The 10027-nt window shown below is 55.7% G+C and overlaps 2 non-coding genes across 2 annotated transcripts; one reads left to right on the top strand and one right to left on the bottom strand.

Moving 5' to 3' along the window:
• Positions 1–8554: 8554 nt before the first annotated feature.
• TRNAV-CAC lies at positions 8555–8627 on the top strand. The gene has a single exon. It is a non-coding gene; the product is annotated as a tRNA-Val (tRNA).
• A 319-nt stretch (positions 8628–8946) lies between these two features.
• Positions 8947–9028, bottom strand: TRNAL-AAG. Its single transcript has one exon. It is a non-coding gene; the product is annotated as a tRNA-Leu (tRNA).
• Positions 9029–10027: the final 999 nt, after the last annotated feature.

Raw genomic sequence — 10027 nt, 5'->3', positions numbered from 1 at the left:
GCTGATGATGGGAGGCTGAGGAGGGAGGATCCCTTGAGCCCGGGAGTCAGACATTGCAGTGTCACTGCACGCCAGCCAGGGCAACTCAGACAGAGCCTATCTCTACAAATTAGAAATGTTCCATTTCAACTGGGCAGGGTTTTTCATGTCTGTAATCCCAGCACTTTGGGAGGCCGAGGCAGGAGGATCACTTGAGCCCAGGAGTTTGAGACCAGCCTGGGCAACATGGCGAGACCCCATCTCTAGAACAAATAAAAATAAAACGTGAATTTTAAATTTAAAAATTGCTCTACACCTCCATTTGGAAAGACTGTATGTGTTTGTGACATGTATGAAAGCTAAGCTGGCCTCTCCATAACCGCGGGGCTCAGCTCTGTCCTGATCACGTTGCGCGCCCAAGTCTGACCCTGGAGGAATCAGTATCCGCTGCTGTCCGAGGTCAGCGCCGGTCCCCACCCAGGACAACCAACGGCCACAGGAGGGCAGCAGAGAGCCACGATCCCAATCAGAGGAGCGCACGGGCAGCATGGGACGGGCGCAGGTGTTTACATTTGTTTGTTTTCTTTTTTATTTAAGTGACCTGTGCCCTCGTATTGGTCTGAAATAGCCCGGGATGTGGCCATAGAGACAGATCTGGTGCCGGTGAAGGGGAGAGCGGAGTGGGTCCAGGCTACTCCAGCCTCCCTCCTGCTGCCCTTGGCAAGGCTCTGTGCCTCGGTGTCCCCATCTATCACGTGGGGATAATAACAGCATGGACTGCAGGGGGCTGGTGACCATAAAGAGAGTGAGGTGCGTGGCGGCAGCGAGGGCCGGCCCAGGAGGACCCGGTGGGAGCTCCCACTGACTGCGGAGAGGATTAGCAGGGGCCCCGCTGAGGACAGCACTGGGGATGTTCAGGGGAAGGGGCTCGTGGGAGGGTGGTGGGAAACACCTGCAGGCAGAGGGTGGGTGCGATTCTGGGGACCTCAAAAGCCACACCCAGGTGCCCTCCAGGGAGCCCTGCAGTGGGAAAGTGCCCAAGGCCTGATGTTCCTGTGGGCAAGGCCCCCCCCCTCTAACCCACAGCACTCCCAGGGCCGAGTTTCTGGGGTGCTGGGAGGTCGACCTGTCTCCTCAAGATCCACTGTGGTCACTGTCAGATGTCCGCATTGTGGGACCTGCATGAGGGTGACCCGGGCAGGCAGGGCCTTCCTGGAACTGTCCCAGGGCCTGTGTGGTCCTGAGCTGACACCTGAGGATGACACCCCACCCTCCACACATGTCAGAGTGAAATGGTAGCACCCTGGCCGTGGCAGCACACTCGCAGCCCCATCAGCACAGAACTGCAGGGAGCAGGGGGCAGCCTCGGGGGTGGCCAAGGCTTTGGCCTGTGGCAGGCCCTGAGCTCAGAAGGATACAGGGGCTTTGTCGAAACCCACGCTAGGTGCAGGGCTGGAGAGACTGTTTCAGAAGGAGGAGGAAGGGCCCCGGGCGGATGAGGGGAGAGGCTGGCTACGAATGTGTGGGAGTCACAGCCGGAGCCTGACGACTGAAAAGTGAGCAGGGGCTGGGGCTTCCTAGGAGGCAGTGAGGAGGGGGCAGCCCAGACCCAGTGAGATCACACCTAGGATGTCCCCAAGAAACCCCCAGGGGTGGCGGGCCAGGATGTGCATCGTCAATGGCGGTGGGGCCAGGGCGTGCATTGTCATTGGGGGTGGGCAGCCATGTGGATGAGCCCAGTGGGGAAAAGGGAGATGCGGTTGAGTTTGATGGTGTAGAGGTGCCTGCACCCTCACAGACCCAGGTGCCCTGGCACGCACAGCCCTGCTAACATGGCAGACATGGCGGGGGTGGTGGTGGCATGACTGAGTGTGCGCATAGCAGAGAACAGATAAATGAGCTTAATGACATGGATAAGTTTAAAGACCAAAGAAGGGCCTTGTGCAGGCCGATCCTGAGTGGAAATGAATGCAGGAGTCTTGTTAGCCTATGCCTGGACGGGAAAACTGTCAAACTCAGGGCCTAGAGTCCGGTGATCAGGAGGAAAGCGGTTCCAGACAGGACCCAGATTAGGAACCTCCTCACCCCACTCCACCCCCCAAGAGACTACAGCACAGGGGGAGGCCCACAGGCAGCACAGCCTTCAACTCCTGGTTTCCCCAGAAGACGCTGTGGGCATTTGACCAAGTGACCTCAGAGGCCCCCTCCAGGACACTGTGACAATTCATACCAATCTGCACTTTTGCTCCTTGAGCTCTCGTCTTTGCGGGCCAGCTCAAATGATGACAATGGCTTTTCTGGCCAACTTACCCAGACTCTGTCCTGAGAGGAGTAAGCAGGGCCCCGTCTACCCAGGGCCCTCCCTGTCTTCTGGGACAACCTGCGGGTCCTTCTGCGGGTCCTTTGCCCAGCCCAGAGCAGCTGAACCAGAGGCAGAATGACTCTAACGACAGACAACTATGAACTCCTTCACCCGTCTGAGCTCAGGGCCTGCCATAGGCCAAAGCCTTGGTCCACTCCAACTGCTCCCTGCTCTCAGTTCTGTCCTGGTGGGACTGTGAACATGTGCTGCCATGGCCAGGGTGCTGTCATTTCACTCTGCCATCTGTGGAGGGTGAGGTGCCACCCTCGGGTGCAGCCCAGGTCCAGGGCTCTAGGGGGTCAAAGAGGCAGGAAGAAGAGCCATGCCAGGCGGGTGCTGGGGGGGCGTTTGGTGGTGAGTGCCCCATCTCCTGTCACATGAGCCACCTTCTCCACCTGTACTGACGGGCAGCCCAGAAAATGGGCTCTTTATCTTGGCTTCACTCACCCTGCTGAAGGGCCAGGAGTTCAGGACCAACATGGTGAAACCCCATCTCTACTATTAATTTAAAGTAATGGTCAAAACCGCAATTACTTTTGCACCAACCTAATAAAAATTAGCCGTGCATGGAGGTGCAAAGCTGTAATCCCAGCTACTCTGGTGGTTGTGGCATGGGAATTGATGGACCCACAGAGGTGGAGGTTGCAGTGACCTGAGATTGCACCACTGCACCCCACCCTGGGTGACAGAGTGAGAATCTATCAAAAAAAAAGGAAGAAAAGAAAGAAAGAAGAAAGAAAGAAAAAAGAAAGGAAGAAAGAAAGAAAAAAGGAAAGAGAGAGAAAAAGCAAAAGAAACCTGCCAAATCTCAGTGACAGGAAAGCTGGGAGTTTAGAGTTAGCAGGGACCTTTGAGATCATCTCATTCACCCTCTCATTTTGTCGATGTGAAAACAGGTTCAGAGATGGGAGTGGCTGGACTGTAGTCACAGAGCAGGTCCCCAAACTGTCCAGGGCCCAGGTTGGGACAACCTCCAGGTCTGTGCCACAGTGCAACTGAGTCCAAATGGATTTCCAAGCTGGCAAAGACAGAGCTAACCTGATTTCTCCTCCTGGATGCATCAGAACAACCAGTCAAGTAGTCCCAGAAGATCACTTCCTTCCTCTAGCCTGAGGTGACACAGGATGGTCCCACTTGTGAAAGCCGCCAGAGCCTCCCTTGGCAGTTTTGACTCTGCCTTAAGACCTAGCTAGGGCGGAATTGTGTCCCCTGAAAATTCATATCTCAGAACTCCAACCCTCAGTACACCAACATGTCATTGTGTATGGAGATAGAGCCTGGAAAGAGGTGATTACACTAAAATGAGGTCACTAGGGTGGACCCCAATCCAATCTGCTTAGAAGAAGAGGAAAGTGGACACACGGGGCCATCATGGGTGCAGGTGCACAGACAAAACACCACGTGTGGACACAGAGAGAAGGCGGCCACCTGCAGGCCAAAAAGAGAAGCCTCCGCAGAAACAATCCTCCTGGTGCCCTGATCTCCGACTCGCAGCCTCAGACCTGGGAGAAAACGACCATCTGTTGTCGAAGCCCCAGGCTGGGCTATTTTGTTCTGGCAACCGGAGGAAATTCCTACAGATATGTTCACAGACGGCCCTGGCACTCCCAGGCCCATGCCCAGGGTGAAACCTCCAGAAAACCCAAGCCCAGGGCGACCTCCCAGTCACCGGTGAAGGGCTGCCTGGCTGGCTGCTGCCCACACAGGCTCACAGCTCACAGGGAGCCGGGTCTGAAGCCCCATCCGCTCAGAGGCGCCTTCTCCAGAAAGCCCGAGGGAAGATGCCACCACCGCAGCTCTTCACACCGCTGTCCCTCTCTGAGCTCCAGCCTCACCCCATCCAGGACAGAGTTACACTCAGGTGGGTTTGGGAAACCAAGGAGCACGCGGGCTGTCTCTGTGCTCAGACCAGTCCTGAGAGGGGGTGGCCCCGATGGGTTTCCCCAACAGCCGGCCCATCCGGGGAGGCGGCGTCTAGGGCTGTGTAGGGGCTACCGGGGCGACAGTACCACCCCCACCCCTGGCAGAGGAGAGGTCCAGAAGAAAGAGGCAGTTCCCGCTCCTGCGAGGGGACAGCGGCGCCGCCCTGCGCTCAGGCGCGCCGGGCCGGTCTCCCTGGAGCCGTTGCGGGAAGGTGCAGGGACCCCGGCTTCGGGCCAGCCGCGGGGGCTCCAGGTCCTCTCCCCGGGCGCGCGAGCTGCGAGCGAGCTGGGGCGGCGTCGGCCTGGGGGTCTCCCGCGAGCGGACTCGCAGGCTCGGAAAGTTCCTGGGCGCGACCAGGGGACGCGCTGCGTTTCCCAAGGGATGTCCCCGCTCCGCGGCAGCCCAGAGGCGGTTCCTTGAATCCCTGATAGAAACTTTCCCGTTAACAAGCCCTGGAGGGAGGCGCCGGCCCTGGAAAGGGAGGCAGAGGCCGCTGCTCCCAAGGCGGGAGCGGAGGACGAGGAGCGGGTGTAGCGCGATCTGCGCTGGCTTCTGGGAGTCGCTGAGATGGGGCTGAGCGCGGGCTCTTCCCGAACACAAACCAGAAGCCGACGCTGCGGCAAACGGGCCCACTATCCAGGTTTGTCTCCTTCCTGCCGCTGCTGGGGGTACGCACGGTCCTCGCCCAGCCTCCTGCTCGGCCCCTGCAGCCCCCGCACCCGCCTTTCCCTTGCAGCTCCGTGCGCCCTCGCGCCGCCTCTTCCACATCTCCTGGGCGGAGGCCCCTCTCCATCGCGCAGTGCCGTCCACCGTTGTCCGCCTGTGCGGCCTCGGTCTTCCCTTGTTCCTCACCCCCACCCTTCCCCTCTGGGGAGCAGGATCCTTCCGTTTTGTTTCCTTCGTGCTGTGTCCCCTGGGCCTGGAACTGAGCTGCCTTGGCACAGCTGTAAATTCAGTGAGTGTTTCTTCAGTCTTACCTAGTGCTAGTGCGTGTGTTAATTGCTCTAACCCTTGTCATCCACCTGTAAGAAAGGCGCTGCTCTCACCGCATTCTACAGACGAGGAACTGCCACCTCCAGGGGTTGTGTAACTCGCACCCTGACAGTCAGCGGAGGAGCTGACCCTCCCGGGCGGCCCCTGAAGAAAGCCAGCACACTCATCACCACGACCCTCCTGAAGCCTCGAGCGCTCGTCAACAGAAGCTTTTCTCGCCTTAGACATTTTTTTTTTTTTTTCCTTGAGACAGAGTCTTGCTCTGTCGCCCAGGTGGAGTGCAGTGGCGCGATCTCGGCTCACTGCTCCGCCTTCCGGGTTCACGCCTTTCTCCTGCCTCAGCCTCCCGAGTAGCTGGGACTACAGTCGCCCGCCACTACGCTTGCCTTAGTTTCTGTATTTTTAGTAGAGACGGGATTTCACTGTGTTAGCCAGGATGGTCTCGATCTTCTGACCTCGTGATCCACCCACCTCGGCCTCCCAAAGGGCTGGGATTACAGGCGTGAGCCACCGCGCCCGGCCTCTCGCCTTAGATTTTAAAAGACAGTTGTGGAAAATGGAAGTGAGCGCCCTGTCTCCTCAAGGACCAGCACTTTGCACATCACACACAAAACACAGCAGCACTCATTGGCGCTCCTGCAGACACACACTATTGGGTGGACGCACCCGTATTGACCATAAACTGGATCATATGACCGACCTTCATTCCGTTTCTGTAATATGCACTACTTTTCGTTTTTTAAATGCATCTATTGGCAAGGTCTCCATTCTGGCAGTTTTAGATTGGATGACTTCCATCACCCCCCTCCCAGCTTCAGTTGCCTGCATCCCAGCCCCTTCTCGGGCTGCATTAGAGCATTAAGTATTGCACAATGCAACTGCCACCTGAGCTGTTCTCTGGGAAACACTATCTCATTGTTGTGTATGGGGCTTTGGTTTTATGTTTTAGCATTCTATAACAGCTTTATTGGGGTACAATTCAATACAATGAAATCCACTCATGGGAAGTATACAGATCAATGATTTTTTAGTCACTGCATAGAGTTCTGCAAGCATCACCACAATCTGCTTTTAGAACAGTTCCCTTGCGTAAAGATCTCCTGCGTGCCTGTCTGCAGCCAATCCTGGCTGTTGTCCTCAGGCCTAGACAACCAGTGATCTCCTTTCTGTCCGTATTGATGTGCCTTTTCTGCAGAATTGCTAGGTTGCAAATTTCACTTTGCTATGCCAAAAAGTTAAACACAAGGTTACTATACAATTCATCAATTCCACTCCTAGGTGTACAGACAAGATAATGGAAAACATGTGTTCATGTAAAAAATTGTGCACAAAATGCATACAGTATCATTATTCATCAAAGCAAAAGAAAAAGTGGAAACAAAGGCTAGGCAAGGTGGCTCACACCTGTAATCCCAGCACTTGGGGAGGCTACAGTGGGTGGATTGCTTGAGGCCAAGAGTTCCAGACCAGCCTGGGCAACATAACAAACCCATCTCTACAAAAAATACAAAAATTAGCCAGGCATGGCAGTATGTGCCTATGGTTCCAGCTACTTGCGAAGATGAGGTGGGAAGGTAACTTGAACTCAGGAGGCAGAGGTTGCAGTGAGCTACGATGACACCACTGTACTCCTGCCTGGGCAAGAGAGTGAGAATCTGCCTCAGAATAAATAAATTAAAAGTGGAAACAACCATTGATGAATGGATAAACAAAACATGGTATATTCACATGGTGCAAAATTTTATTTATTTATCTATTTATTTGGACACAGGGATTCACTCTGTTTCCCAAGTTGCAGTGCACTGGTGTGATTACAGTTCACTGCAGCCTTAGCCTCCTGGGTCCAAGCAATCCTCCTGCCTCAGCCTCCTGAGTAGGTGGGACTACAAGCATACACTATCATGCTAACTTTTAAAAATGTGTTTGTAGAGATGTGGACTTGCTATGTTGCCCAGGCTGGTCTCCAACTCCTGGCCTCAAGCAATCCTCCTGCCTCAGCCTACGAAAGTGCTGGGATTACATGGGTGAGCCACCATGCCTGGCCTATTTGAAATCTTTAATTGAAAAGCAAAAATGAACAAAAAATTTGGGCCCACAAAGACAGTTATTTGGTTCTACCAAAGGCGCCAAAGCAATTCAATGTGGAAAGGAAAGTCTTTGCACCAAGTGGTTCAGGAACAACTGGGCATCCGTAGGAGAAAGAAATTAACCTTAATCCAATCCTCACACCATAACAAAAAATTAATATGAAATAGAATTTACACTTAAACATACAAGTTAAAATTTAAAAGTTTTCAAAGATAAATGTAGGAGAGTGTCTTTTTTTTTTTTTTTTTTTTTTTTTTTTTTTTAAACAGAGTCTCACTCTGTCGCCCTGCTGGGGTGCAGTGGAACAATCTCAGCTCACTGCAACCTCCATCTCTCTGGTTCAAGCAATTCTCCTGCCTCAGCCTTCCAAGTAGCTGAGACCACAGGCCGGTGCCACCATGACCAACTAGTTTTTGTATTTTTTTTTTTTTTTTTTTGAGACGGAGTCTCGCGCTGTCGCCCGGGCTGGAGTGCAGTGGCCGGATCTCAGCTCACTGCAAGCTCCGCCTCCCGGGTTTGCGCCATTCTCCTGCCTCAGCCTCCCGAGTAGCTGGGACTACAGGTGCCCGCCACCTCGCCCGGCTAGTTTTTTGTATTTTTTAGTAGAGACGGGGTTTCACTGTGTTAGCCAAGATGGTCTCGATCTCCTGACCTCATGATCCGCCCGTCTCGGCCTCCCAAAGTGCTGGGATTACAGGCTTGAGCCACCGCGCCCGGCCTAGTTTTTGTATTTTTAATAGAGATGGGGTTTCACCATGTTGGCCAGGCTTCTCTTGAACTCCTGAACTCAAGTGATCCACCCGTCTCAGCCTCACAAATTGCTGGGATTACAGGCGTGAGCCACTACACTTGGGATTTTTTCTGCTGCTACATCACCTCTCTATGCAGTCACCACCACATCCTCTCTCAGGACTCCCACGCCCACTTAGGCCACCACACTGGGCATAAAAACTTCCTTTTCTTGTTTCTCTTTTTATCTTTTCTGTCTTTCCTTTCTTTCCAGACTGGGTCTTGCTCTGTCTTCCAGACTGGAGTGCAGTGGTGCAATCACACCTCAGTGTAGCCTCCACCTACTGGGCTCCAGCCGTCCTCCTGTCTCAGCCTTCTAAGTGCTGAAAGGTCCTTTTCTTATGTGCTCATGCCCATTAGTCAGGCTCAAAGGAACCCATGGAAGAAGTGCAGAACTGGTGGCACAAGGGACCCAAGCAGGTTTCCGTAGTGTAGTGGTTATCACGTTCGCCTCACACGCGAAAGGTCCCCGGTTCGAAACCGGGCGGAAACAATTTCTTCTACTTTTCACCTTATGGCTTCAAATTTATTACACTGAAGGCTAGCCTAGAACACCCCATCGCTATCTCTACCTTGTTAAGGGGAAAGAGGGTATCTATTCCGTTGCCTTTCCATCTCAACCATTGGCACCTAGGAAGAACTGAAGGTACCTCACTTGCTGTGGACAACGGAGCTGGCCAAGTCCGCACAAACCCCGTCCACGGGACGGCTGCCAAATGGAATCCCCGACCCAGGGTGTGGCCCAAGGCGAGTTCCAACGAATCCACCTTTTGTAAGCCATGAGGGGACAAAATGAAGAAATCACAGCAAACTGGCAGCGGTGGGATTCGAACCCACGCCTCCGAAGAGACTGGAGCCTTAATCCAGCGCCTTAGACCGCTCGGCCACACTACCTTTCTCCTGGAAGGTATTTATACGTTTTCCTTCGTTATACAACATCCCTAGGGGTCCCTCAGCCAACAAGGCCTTGGGGCGAATCCGCAGGGCATCGCAGAACCACCGCCTTCCAGCAGGATTCGGCTGGGAAACGGCTCCAGAGGCACCGGCTGGGGAACGGCTCCACCAGCGCCCTGGCAGAGAAGATTCGCGAAGCGCAGGCCTCGGGATTTGCTTTGGGGGCCCCTCAGAAAGTCACCCGGGACGGCCCTCTTTGGGGAGCCGGCGTGAGAGGAGGGGAAGCCTCCTACACTCTCACTTTACAGAAAGATAAAAACAAATAAACCAGGATAGACCCGTCAGTCGGGCGGCCGCGTAGTCCTGCAGCCGCCGCGCCGCACTCCACAGGCAGCAGCGCAGAGGGCGCGCCTCCGGGGAGAGCCACGGCCCGCGGGGTCCGTCCGTCCTTCCGTCCACAGCCCGGTCCGCTGGAGCGCGGCGCCCGCTCTGCCCGGATCCGCCCCGGCCCGGGGGTTCGGACCAGCCGTCCAGTCTGCGCAGCGGACCCCAGGCAGCCTCGCAGTGCACGGCCCCGCTGGGCTCAGTTCTGGGCTCGCGCTTCCACCGCCCCCGCCTGGCTCCCAGTTTCTTTGTCCGCCCGCGGCACGGACCTGGTTCCCCGGAATCTCCGCCTCCTCTTCGCGCCCCCTCCAGCTCCGCCCGGTGCTTTGCTCTCCCGGTTCTCCGCCCGCCCGCAGCTGAGGGAGGCTAGACGAAGGGAGGGGAGGGGAGGGGAGGGGAGGGGAGGGGAGGGGAGGGGAGGGGACCCCAGGGCCGCAGCACCCGGCGCGGCGGAGGTCGACCTGAACTTCCAGTCGCTGCGCGGGCGGGAGTTCCGCGCGTCCCACGCGGCCACCTCCAGCCCCGCGCGGTCAGCGCCGACTTCATGAGCAACCTGAGCCCGCTGGAGGACAGCGAGGACTTCCGCGATCGCCGGGACGCCGCCCCCGGGGGCTG

The sequence above is a fragment of the Theropithecus gelada genome, chromosome 6 (assembly GCF_003255815.1).
Source record: "Theropithecus gelada isolate Dixy chromosome 6, Tgel_1.0, whole genome shotgun sequence".
Taxonomy (NCBI): Eukaryota; Metazoa; Chordata; class Mammalia; order Primates; family Cercopithecidae; genus Theropithecus; species Theropithecus gelada.
The sequence above is the reverse complement of the archived record's forward strand: the minus strand, read 5'-3'. Positions and strand labels throughout refer to the sequence as shown.